The sequence below is a fragment of the Mirounga angustirostris genome, unplaced genomic scaffold (genome assembly GCF_029215605.1).
Source record: "Mirounga angustirostris isolate CCGP_5_RB_7025 unplaced genomic scaffold, mMirAng1.0.hap1 SCAF_2, whole genome shotgun sequence".
Taxonomy (NCBI): domain Eukaryota; kingdom Metazoa; phylum Chordata; class Mammalia; order Carnivora; family Phocidae; genus Mirounga; species Mirounga angustirostris.
The window spans coordinates 43,769,699-43,783,423 of NW_026991710.1; positions in this window are offsets into that span (position 1 = coordinate 43,769,699).

Below are 13,725 nucleotides of genomic sequence, written 5' to 3' on the forward strand. Positions count from 1 at the left end.
AGAGTCTCTTACGGTTTGTCTCCCTCTCTGATTTCATCTTATTTTATTTTTCCTTCCCCTCCCCTATGTTCATCTGTCTTGTTTCTTAAATTACACATATGAGTGAAATCATATGGTAATTGTCTTTCTCTGATTGACTTATTTCACTTAGCATGATACCCTCTAGTTCCATCCATGTCGTTGCAAATGGTCAGATTTCATTTTTTAGATGGCTGGGTAATATTCCATTGTATATATACCACATCTTCTTTATCCATTCCTCTGTCGATGGACTTCTGAGCTCTTTCCATAGTTTGGCTATTGCGGACATTGCTGCTATAAACATTGGGGTGCAGGTGCCCCTTCAGATCACTACATTTGTATCTTTGGAGTAAATACCCAGTAGTGCAATTGCTGTTTTTTAGGGTAGCTCTATTTTCAACTTTTTGAGGAACCTCCATACTGTTTTCCAGAGTGGCTGCACCAGTTTGCATTCTCACCAACAGTGTAAGGGGGTTCCCCTTTCTCTGCATCCTCGCCAACATCTATTGTTTCCTGACTTGTTAATTTTAGCCATTCTGACTGGTTTGGGGTGGTATCTAATTGTGGTTTTGATTTGTATTTCCCTGATGCCAAGTGATGTGGAGCATGTTTTCATGTGTCTGTTGGCCACATTTGTATGTCTTCTTTGGAGAAATGTCTGTTCATGTCTTACAGATGTAGAAATAGAGTTTCAAAGACTTGCCTTGGGTTGTCATTAGAGAGTCATGAGAACTAAGACAAAGAGTACCTGAAATTTTTGCTCTCTGATCTTATTTTACATATGTTAGCTTTTATCATTAGAAAAGACAACCCCCTCCCTCATCTTGGATATTGTGGACTGTAGTTTTCGTTGACTATCTTGTCAACTAATCAGTAAATTCAGCTTAAGACAGAGGATGGGTGGCTCAGTAGGTTAAGCATCTGCCTTCAGCTCAGGTCATGATCTCCAGGTCCTGGGATCGAGCCCCGGGTCAGGCTCCCGGCTCAGTGGGGAGTCTGCTTTTCCCTCTTCCTCTGCCTCTGCCCCTGCTTGTGCTCTCTGTCTCTCTCTGTCTCTCAAATAAATAAATAAATCTTAAAAAAAAAAAAAAAAAGACAAAAGAAAGGAGCTTCTTCAATGTAGTGTAGTAGTTATGGAAATGAACTGTAGGATCCAACAGACTAGATTTATATTCATGCTCTTCTTCTTTAAAAAAAAAAATTAAGATTTATTTATTTATTGGAGAGAGAGACGGAGAGAGAGAGAGAGAATCTCAAGCCAACTCCCTGCTGAGCATGGAGTCAAACTTGGGGCTCCATCTCACAACCCATGAGATCATACCTGAGCCAAAACCAAGAGTTGGACACCTCACCGATTGAGCCCCCTAGACATCCCCATGCGCTACCTCCCAATGGTCATGTGCCCAGCACAAGTTCTTGAATCCCCAGAGCACCCATTTCTCTTGAAATGTAGGGATAATGAAAGAATCTATTTTACTGGTTTACTGTGAAGATTAGTTAACACATTTCCTTTTTTTTTTTTTTTTGAGTTAACACATTGAAACCCCTTGTTCACCATACCTGACATATTTTTGTTATCATTAGAGACACATTCAAAAGAAATAATACAAAGCTTTCAAAAAACTGGAGATCAGGCATATCTTCTTAAAATTAAGCCTGAGTATTAAGATTATTCTTCCAGAAAATGTAATCTCCCAGGTATAGTATGCTTGAAATATAGACAAAATTACAGGGTTGAAATTGAAAATTAACTCTTGTACTCATCATTTCCCTTTCAGAAAATTCAACATGTAAACCACCAAAGTACCAGTCATCCTGTATTAGAGAAAACTGAAGAAGTATTTTCCTCCTCTTCATAAAACAACCACTCTTTAAATCAGCAATTATTTAAAGTCAACAATTCTCCTATTTCCACTTGTGCTCTATTAAATAGCTGGTCACCATAGTAGGTCTAAAAATATTGTATAATCAGACAGCAATCTTCTATAGTTCACCCTTCCAAAAATGGGTAACAGTGATTTTATGTATCTCTTCCATAATTCACTTCAGCATAATTACCAGTAATTTTGTTGGGCTGTAGTTATTGGACAAAGTTACAGAGAATATAATATGCTTACCATTAGTATGCCCTGTAAACATAAATTATGAAATGAATGACTGAAGAGAAGAAACTAAATGAGTAAATAAATAACGTTTAAGTGGCCTTTGTAGGGCTCTCACGCAAGCAAAAACAAGTTTTCAAGGATGAAACAAAGAACACTAGCGCCACCTGGAGGCAGCAGTCTATTTGACTTAGAAAGTAGACCTGAATTGTGGGAAAATGCTCTCAGCGCTGAAATGGGCAACAGGGATTGTCTAGCCCTGTGTAGTCCTACATGATAGCACACTTGAAATGTGACTAATCCAAATTGAGATGTGCACACACCAGATTTCAAAGACTTAATATGGAAGAAATTATTAAATATCGCATTCATCATTTTATATTGATGATGTTACAATAGTATTTTTTATTCTATCAGGTTAAAATATGTTACCACAATTAATTTTACCTATTTATTTTTACCTTTTTAATCTGGCTTCTAGACATTTAAAATTATACATGTAGCTCACCTTATCTTTCTATTGGACAATGATGGTCTTGCCTTCACCACTCAGAATGTGGACCATGGATCAGTAGCGCAGGTGTTCATTACCTGAGAGCTTGTTAGAAATGCAGAATCGCAGGCCCCATCCCCCACCTACTGAATAGGAATCTACATTTTAGCAAAATCCCCAGGTGACTCTTATGTATATTAAGTTTGAGACTTTTTGATACAATCCAGCCCCCTTGTTTTACAAATGAGCAAACTGAGACCCAGAGTGGTAATGTGGCTTGTTCATGGTTATCTAGTTGGCTGCCCTAAAGCCTGATTCCCTGGTCCTGAAACTGCCAGATACTGCACCCAACATTATATGTGACTATATGGTGTCTTCAGGGATATTTATAACAGAATTCTAAGGTATTCTTTAGCACTTGTACAAGAAAGTCACTACTGGGGCACCTGGGTGGCTCAGATGGTTAAGCGTCTGCCTTCGGCTCAGGTCATGATCCCAGGGTCCTGGGATCGAGCCCCGCATCGGGCTCCTTGCTCAGCGGGGAGCCTGCTTCTCCCTCTCCCTCTGCCCCTCTTCCTGCTTGTGCTCCCTCTGTCTCTCTCTGTGTCAAATAAATAAATAAGTCACTCTAAGCCTCTACATAAGAACATACAAAACCTGTACCTAAACCATTCCTACAAATAACATCTTTCGACCATGAGAAAAGGCCAGAGTTTGGAATCAATAATGTGCATTCCACTGAGTCACTAATAACAGTTTATTTTTTTTCTTTGCAGATTTTTTATTAGCTAAATCTGAAGTTTACATCAGTATTCACTTATTAACTCTTTGCCCTGCACAGTTCTATGGATTGTCAAATGCATGTCACATATCCACTATTACGGCATGATACAAATGGTTTCATCACCCTAAAAATTCCTTGTGCACCACCTATTCATCCCTTCCTACTCACCTGCCAAGCCCCTAGCAACTGCTTTCTTTCTTTCTTTTTTTTTTTTTTTTTTTGCACTCCATAATTGTCTTTTCCAGAATGATGTCCTATGGTTAAAATCATATAGTATGTAGCCTTCTCAGTACATAGGCTTCTTTCACTTAGCAATATTCATATCTGATCCACCCATGTTTTTAGGAAGCTTGATAGCTCATTTCTTTTTATTACTGATCTCTATGCAATTTTACAGCTGTATCACAGTTTGTTCACTCATTCACCTATTGAGAGACATCTTGGTTGCGTCCGGTTTTTAGAAATCCAGCATAACTCCTATCCTTGTTCCTCTGCAGGTTTTCAAGATCTTTTCTGTCTTTGGTTTTCTGCAACATTAATCCAATACTCCTAGGTGTGGATTTTTGGTAGTTATCCTGCTGGTGTTCTCTGAGCTTTCGGGATCTGTGATTTGGGGTCTGACATTAATTTTGAAAATTCTCAGCCGTTATTATTAAACATTTTTGCTGCTCCATTCTCCTCCTGCTCCCTCTGATATTCCCGTTAGGCATAGATTGCCTTCTTTGTAATTGCTCCCACAGTTCTTTGATATTCTGTTCAATTTTCCATTCTCTTTTTCTGTTTGCATTTCAGTCTGGGAAGTTTTCTTCAAACTCACTGATTCTCTCCATAGCCATGTCCAGTTTAGCGATCAGCCCTTTCAAGGTATTCTTCATTTCTGTTATACTGTTTCTGACCTACAGCATCTCTTTTGAATTCTTAGAGTCTCCATCTCTCTGCTTCACCTACCCATCTGGTCTTGCATGTTGTCCCCTTTTTTTCATTAGAGACCATAAAACATAGTTATTTTAAATTCCTGGCCTCCGGGAATTTAAATTCCCAAATCTCTGCCATATCTGAATCTTGTTGTAATGCTTGCTTTGTCTCTTCACGCTGTTTTTTCTTGCCTGGTAATTTTTTGTTGAAAGACACATGTGATGTTTCAGGGAATAGGAATTGAGGAAAGACCATTAGTTGTGAGGGTTTTATGTTTATCTTGCTAGGAGTTAGGCCGGGTTTACATGTGGGGTTTTTTTCCCCAGCTTTTACTGGGTCAGAAGTGTATACTGCCCATTGCTCTCTCAAGGCTGCCTCCTTGCAAATGGGCAAGAGCAGTTTAAAGGAGACAGATTCCTTTAGGATAAGAAAGAAGGGAGAAGAAGGAGTTTCAGTTTATAACCCAGCTCCTTGCAAGATGGTCTTATTCATTCATTGAGTGTCCAGCTCTTCCCAGTATGTTTAGGACACAGAAGGACTTTGAGTGATATGTGTTGAATGAATAGATTAGAATCTGTTGATCAGGTTTCATACCTCAGGAAATGTTCCCTTCTTTACATTGTCTGGTAACAATGTAAAGAAATTCAGGAAAACACTTAAGTAGGACCCATGTCTAAAATTAGTAGTGTTTTTATGTCAAAACCCTTTGTAATTAAGCACATTGTTAAAAGAAAATACAAATAAAACCAACTTTGGTGGTGAGAATATAATCCATTGCATAGAAAGAAGGGGTTCCAGGGAAAATAATAGTGGCAAGGAATTCCAAGGAGCAGGTGTTAAAATATTTTCACTCATCTTTGTAAAGATTTTTACTGAGACAGATGAATCAAGCCTAATCAATTTCCAATGTCCTGTGCATACGACCCAAATGTTTTCTCTCATAAGACATTATTCTTTTTATGCCAACTGGAAAATGTAGACTTAACTTAGGAAATGAGTTTCTGTGTTATATGAATTGAACATGCTAAGTGGAAAAGGAAGCACATTAATGAAATGAATTTTTTTTAATGATGTAAGTCATATAGGAAGGAAAGTTTAACTCCCACTCTCTTCCTTTCAATTGTCCCATTTCCTCATGTTTTCTCCATTACTCATGTCAGGTTTTGTTATTAACCTAAATAAAATAATAGGACATCAATCCTGCTTGTTTTATGTAATAATGAACAGATGGTTGTTGCATATAATTATTGGAATGTAATAATAATGAAAATAATATGCAAAAATATTAATTTCTATACCATTGATTTGGCAATGAAGTATGCATTGCCTTACATGTCTTGTATTGATGTCTTGAATAGATACGGAATGATTCATTATTCAATCATTCAACAATATACATTGAGTACCTATATGGTTGGCAATGACACGGGAATTAGAAAAATAGGGAATAAAAGAATTCCTGCCCCCCATGGTGCATTTATTTTTTTGTGGGAAAAGACAGACAATAAACACATAAATGACGGAATACATGGTATGTCAAGTTGTAATAAATGATGTGGAGAATATTGGGGGAGGGAGTGCAAAAGAGGGAGGTACTATTTTAGATAGGGTGGTGTCTTTTAATTTTGAGTGGGAACCCAAAAGAATCGAGGGAAGCAGTCATGCAGATAATGGGGGGTAGAGCTGCCTGGTCAAATGGAACAAAAATAGAAAGGCCATAAGGCAGGAGGAGGCTTAGTGGTTTGAGGGGCAACACAGAGGCCAGTGTGAAGGGAGTGGGGGGTACATGGCGAGAGGAGGAGGAGATGAAGTCAGAGAGGTGGCAGGGGCCAGATCAGGGAGGACCAAGGATGCCATTGTAAGGATTTTGGTTGTTCCCCTAAGTACAAGGAAAGCCACTAGAGGGTTTAGTGGGGGCATAACATGATCTGACTTCACCTTTAGAAGGAATCACTCCAGCTGTTGTGAGGGAAATAGACCTTAGGGACTAAGGCAGAAGCGGGAGTTAGAAGATTATTATAATAATCCAGGCAGGCAGGAAGTGATGGGGACTTGAAAAAGAATGATAGTCATAGAGATACTGAAATGGTATCAAATTCTAGACATATTGTGAAGGTAAAACTAGCAGGACTTTCAGGTGGATTAGATGTGGTGTATGAGAAGACAAGATAAGACCGAAGATTTTTTTTTTTAAGACTTTATTTATTTATTCATGAGAGACAGAGAGAGAGAGAGAGGCAGAGGAAGAAGCAGGGAGCCCGATGTGGGACTCGATCCCAGGACCCTGGGATCATGACCTGAGCCGAAGGCAGACGCTTAACCATCTGAGCCACCCAGGCGCCCAAGACCGAAGATTTTTGAGCAATGGAGATAACCAGCTCCTGGGAAGACTGAGACATGAGTAGATTTGCATGGGGAAAAGAAGGGAGGGAGGGAAGATGAAAAATTGCTCTTAGAGACGAATTTAAGATGACTTTTAAATATTCACTTCTAAAATTAGATAGACTAGAATAATTCAAGGGAAAGGTTGAGGCCTTGGCATTATTTCAGGGCCTGAGACATGAGATCCCCAAAGAAGTGAGTGGAAATGGAACTGAGAGGAGTTTCAGGACCAAGCCTTGGAATATCCAACACCGGAACGGGCTGATCTGATTGTTGTGCAGCTGCTCAGATGTTTCATGCTGTCATCCCCCCAACCAAAATACCAGCTCCCTGAGGCTACAGCCCAGTCTTTCTATTCCCCACTGCGCGCTGTGCCCACAGTGAGGGCTCAATAAACAGTTGGTGTATGAATGAATAAATGAATGTACCAGGCAATGTTCAGAAGGGTTACCAAGATAAAGGAAGAAAAAGTACAGGAGGACCATACCAGATATATTTCTCCAGTCCCCATCACTCACTCCTTTCTCCCCAGGGGAGAAAGAATGACTTACCTGCTTGATGATGAACTTGGGAAAGGAAATTGAGACTGAGAGGCTCAGCAGACTCTGGGCTCTTACATCTTATCAAGACTGCCGGCTGGGGGCTAGGAGAGGGAGAGGGGGTGATATATTACACCCCTCTCCAAATCCCAATGCATTGTTCTGTAGTCTTTTATGACTGGTTTCTTTCACTTAGCGTACTGTTTTCAAGGTTCATCTGTGTCATAGCACGTATTGGTCCTTCATTCGTTTTTCTTTCTTTCTTTTTTTTTTTTTTTTAAGATTTTATTTATTTGACAGAGAGAGATACAGCGAGAGAGGGAACACAAGCAGCGGGAGTGGGAGAGGGAGAAGCAGGCTTCCCGCGGAGCAGGGAGCCCGATGAGGGGCTCGATCCCAGGACCCTGGGATCATGACCTGAGCCGAAGGCAGACGCTTAACGACTGAGCCACCCAGGTGCCCCCCCTTCATTCGTTTTTATGGCCAAATATCATCCCATTGTATGGATATACCACCTTTTGTTTAGGCATTTGTCAGCCGATAGACATTTGGATTATTTCCACCTTTGGCTATTAGGAAGAATGCTACTGCAAACATGCATGTGCAAGCTTCTGTGTGGGCAAATGTTTTCATTTCTTGTGGTTATATGCCTAGCTGTACAATTGCTAGACCACATGGTATCTCCATGTTTAACTTGTTGAAGAATCTCCAGACTGTTTTTCGAGGGAGGTGCACCATTTTACATTCCCACTAGTAGTGTATGAGGGTTCTGATTTCTCCACATTTGTTATTATCTGATTATAGTTGTACTACTGGGTGTGAAGTGGTATCTCAGGTTTTGGTTTGCATTTTGCTGATAGATAACAATGTTAAGGATCTTTTGCCATGCTATTGGCCATTTATATATTTTCCTTTATTCCTTTCCCCCCCACATACAGGCTGGTTTGAATCCTACTTGTATTGGTTGACCTTACATTTTTAACATTAACTTGAGGCTTTAAGTCAAACATGATAGTTCTTATCCTCCCAAACACAAAGACTTTAAAAGAAATGTACCACTTCATCCCATCTTAACTGTTATCTAGTATTTTATTCCAACTTTATTTTTTATACAGGTTTATTGATAACATTATCTTATGAAATCAGTGCTCACTTAGTAACCTGAGTAAACACTCACACTTGCCAATTACATGTTTACCATTGCTCACTACATCTCACTCTTTCCTTCTGAGTTTGATTTCCTTCTTTCTAGAGGACATGCTCATGTACTTTTTTCAGTGGGGCCTTATGAGTGATAAATTACATTTCTTCAATTTTCAAAAAATTCTATTATTCTTGGATGGTAGTTTCTTGTGTGTAGATTCTAATTGACAGTTACTTTGCTTTAATATTTTGCAATGTGATTCCACTGATTTCTGAATTATATTATTACTGTTGTTGGTGTAATTATTATTTCTCTAGGTAATTTGTCTTTTTTCTCTGGCTGCATTTAAGATTTTGTGTGTGTGTGTGTGTTGTCTGACTTTCATTTTTACTTCTGGTCTAGATGTCTATTTTTATTTATTCTGCTCAAGTTTCATTATTTTCCTTAGATATGAAGAGTCACAATTTTAGTCAAATTGGAAAAATTCTCCACTGCTACCTTTTCAAACTTTATCTGTTCTTCATTTTATCTCTTCTTTCCTTCTGGCCTCCTATTGATTATAGGTTGGCCCACTTCCTTCCTCCTCATTTCTTTCCTTCTTTCATTTTTCCATCTCTATCAGTTTTCACTGCTTTCTGAGTATCTACCACAGATTTAGCTTCCCAGTCTCTTTTCAGCTCCCTAATGGGCTATTCAATCACTTTTAGCTTTTTCTTTCTTTTTTTTTTTTTTAAGATCTATTTATTTATTTCTTTGAAGGGGGGAGAGGAAGAGGGAGAGAGATTCCCAAGCAGACTCCATGCTGAGTGCAGAGCCTGACTCAGGGCTCAATCCCATGACCCTGAGACCATGACCCTGAGACCATGACCTGAACCGAAACCAAGAGTCAGAAGCTTAACCAACTGTGCCACCCGAGTGCCACCCCCCCAACCCATGCCCTACTTTTGCCTTTTCTAGAACTTATATTTGTGTCTATAAAACTTGCCTGGTCTTTTCCAATAGTACATTATTTCTAGGGTTTCGATTCTTTCTATTGTGTCTTTGATCATTTTGAACATACTAATTTTATACCTTTCAGATTGTGATTTAGTTATTTCAATTTCTGAGAGTTCTGTATTCCTGATTTTTCTCACTCATAGTAGATTGATTCCATATGAGTTCAATACCTTTTGAGGAACCCATCTTTAGTGTGAGTTCTTTTTCTCTGACAATCTTTTTCCAAGTGGAAAAGTTGTTTAGTTGTGCCAGGCAGAAGTATCAAAGGCTTAGACCAATTTTTTATGTTATTTTTTCAGTTGAGAAAGACAACTAAATGGAAAGATAGAACGAATGCCCAGGAAACTGGATCTAAGGTAAACATGTAGAAAGCGGACAGGTAAAGAGTTTTGAGCAGAGGAGTGACATGATTTACTTACATTTCTAACAAGATTACTCTGGCTACTCTGCTGAGAATAGATTGTAAGGGGGACAAGGGGTAGAAGCAGGATACTAGTTAGAAGGTATTACAATAATAGAGAGGCAAAAGTGGCTTGGACCAGGGTAGTAGGAATGACTTGGTAAGAAATGATCAGATTATGAATATACTTTTCTAACACTTTTTATTGTGAAATGCACTAAAAATACATAAAGTACATGAAACACAAGTATACAGCATAACAGTAATTATAAAGTAAACACCTATGTAGCCACCACACAGGTCAATAAATAGAACACCACTGGGACCCCAGAAGTCTCCCATATAAATCCTTTACCAAACACAAACTTCTCTCCCTTGAAAATGACCTGCCTTTTATAATGATTATGTCTTTGCTTTTCTTTCCTGTTTTTAAACTTTATGTAAGTAGGATTATACAGTGTATAATTTTGTGTCTTGCCTTTTCTTACCCAGCATTGTTTGTGAGATTCGTCCATATTGCATGGAGCTATATTAGGGTTCTTTGCAATCACACCAGAATATTGGATTGTCCAAAAATGGCTTGCGGTATTTATCTATTCTATTGCTGATAGACACTTGGGTTGTTTCCAGTTTTGAACTATCATGAATGTCCTTTGAATATTATTGTCTACATCTCCGGGAGCACCTGCATGTGTCTTGCTCTAACGTGCATCCAGGAGTGGAAGTGCTAAGTCATAGAGTATGGTATCTTCAACTTCACTAGATAATGCCAACCTGTTTCCCAAAGTAGTTGTAACAGTTTATCCTGCCTCAGCACTGTTTGATGATTCCAGTTGCTCTAGAACTTTAACACTCAGTATCTCAGTTGTTTTAATTTTAGCCATTCTGATGTAATATTATATTCCATTTTAATTTTCAATTCCCTGATTATTTATGTGATTGGTCACATTTTTGTATGTTCTTGGTAATCTGAGTATCTTTGGGGATGTGCCCGCTCAAGTCTTTTACCCATTTTTCTATCAAGTTGCCTGTCTTTTTTTTCTATTTGCACTTTAAAAAAATTTTTTAATTTAATCCTATATTGGCTATATGTATAGCAAATACCTTTCCCCATTCTGTGCCTTGTATTTCACTCTATGGTGTCCTTTGATGAAGATTTTAATTTTAATGTTGTAGAATGTACTGATATTTTCTTCTAGTTGTTTTTTTATATCTTGGGGGGAAAAAAAACTTCCCTACCATGAGATCAGGTAGTTTCTTATGTAACCTTCTAGAAGATATAGGAGAAAGTAGTCTCCTATATTACCTTCTATATTTATTTTTGCCTTTCACAGTAGGTCTTTAATCCACCAGGAATTGATTTTTTTACTAGTAGAGTGAAGAAGGGGTCCCATTTCTTTCTCTCTTTTCCTTATCTGTCACCACCTATGTCTATCTCCTGAGATTTACTCATTTTTCCTAGCCTCACTTATTATAAAGTACATCCTTTCCCAACTGATGTATCACGCAACCTCAATCATTCATCAAGTGTTTGTATATATGGGGATTTGTTTCTGGGCTCTCCACCATGCTCCATTGTCTATTGTCTATCCCTACTTCCATACCACACTGACACCATTACTACAGCTCTGTGTTAGCTTTGATGTCTCATAGAACAAGCCCTCCAACCTTCTCCTTCATCTTCAACAGTGCCTTGGCCATCTTTAGCCCTTCCTACTTCCGTATAAAATTTTTTAAAGATTTATTTACTTTAGAGAGAGAAAACGAGAGAGTGAGAGCAGAGGAAGGGGTAGAGGGAGAGGGACAGAATCTCAAGCAGACACCCCACTGAGCACAGAGCCCAAGGCAGGGCTCAGTCTCATGACCCCAAGATCATGACCTGAGCTGAAACCAAGAGTCTCATGCTCAACTGACTGAGCCACCCAAATGCCCCTTCCATATAAATTTTAGAATCAACTTGTTAAGTTCCACAAAAAGTTGGGATTTAATCAGGTTTATATTTATTCCATAAATCAGTCTGGGGAGAATTATCATCTTAACCAGTCTGTTAGCTTAGTATAGCTCTCATTTTAGATATGTCCTTTTTAATACCAGTATGATTTTATTTTCTTTGAAAAAGACTTACATATCTTTTATGAGATTTAGTCCTAAACATAATATTTTATGCCATTTAAAATCATATCTTTAAAACATTTATCATCTGGTTTTGCTGGGAAATAAAATGACCAATATTTAAAAATTGGTTTTGGTATCCAGTAACCTTACCAAATTCTCCAATTAGTTCTAATATCTTAGACTCTATTGGAGTTTCTGATTATCTCCAAATAATGACAGTTTGTTTCTTATTTTACAGTCCTTAGAACTTCCCTTTCTTTTTCTTATTTATTGAGCTGGCTAGGGTCTTTAGTAAAGCACTGACTCCAAAGGTTTCATTGAATTGATTGAATTTGGGTTTCGTATTTTGAAGGCACAACCAGCAGGATTTGCTGACTAATTATAATTAAGCTCTGAGAGAAAGAGAGGAATCAAGGTTGAGTTCAAAGTTTTTGGCCTGAACAACTAGAAGAATGACATTATCATTTACTGCAGGCAAGGCCAGAGATTTGTTGATCATATAGTGCTGGTCATTAAATGAAGAAAGATAAAAACTGGCTTATACTTATTGGTAATGATCTCTCTAACAGACTTTAGCCTGGTTTTCCACTTCTGAAATAATTCAATCCAGGAAGGATTTAAACATATGCAAATGCTCTCAATAGGGTTTGTCTTGTGACTTCCTGTTCAGCCACCGCCCTCTACAGGTGGTTTGTCTGAATATGAGCTATATACTCATTAAAATCTGAACTGAGAGAGAGAGAGAGAGAGAGAGAAAACTTTTCCCTCTAGCCTCAGTCTTTCCTATTTTATCTCACACACACACACACACACACACACACCTATCTTGTTTTGCAATCTTTCCCAAGTCAAATAATTAAAAGAGAACCTCTCTCACCCAGGAAACTTGGACCCTGCAAGTAGATTGTCTGGAAAGATGTCCTAGAAAGGCCAGCCGCATTTCTGTGGTGTTAACCTAAAAACAATGAAGAAAAATGAAGGGGTGACTCCTCCCGAAGAGATCCTGAGTCATACAAAAAGGCCTCACTGTCCCAGCTACAAGGCCAATTTGACCATCCTTTATCACATGGCTCTCAGGGCACTGGTAAAGCCTTGGGTGTTCTCGAACAGAGAACCAAAACTCTAATAATCCTTCGGATTGTTGAAGTCACATTAACCTACCCACCCAGTTCCCTGATGTTTATTCAACACACATGTAGGGTATCTCATTGGGGTAAGAGTGATAAGCCAACTGCCTCTCCCCTCTCTCATCTCTCACCTGCCACTCAATTACTAAGAATGTAAGCTCCAAAAAGGCAGTGACATTGTCCTGTAAACCTCTCTGTCCTCATTGTCCAAAACGATGCCTGTCAAATAATAGACATACAATATTTTTTGGAATTGGCATTTTAAAGGTTTTTTTAAAATTATCTAAAAGAGTTAAATTTTCATTTATCGTAACTGAAAATCAATATTTAAATTGATTGACTTTATTGATTTAAATTTATTAAACCCAAATTTTAAATGTTTAAAATTGATGAGTCAATTAATAGCATTGTTACCACCTAGAGTTAAAAACTGCCTCTAGGGAGTGGAACTCTAAGGAAAGGAATGCTGTTTTTTAAATACAATCTTTACCACTTTCACTTTTGGGTTATTTGCAATTGCCTTGATGATTTTCTAATTCACAGGTTTAAATTATACATATTCCCGACATCCTAATACAACTACTCATTTTTGTGTATGACTTGCCTTCTTCATCAATATATACATGTATCTGTATTAGTATGATTGTCTGCAATCACAGACAACTTATTGTCTGACTAATTATAGTCAACTTACTTTCACTTAACCT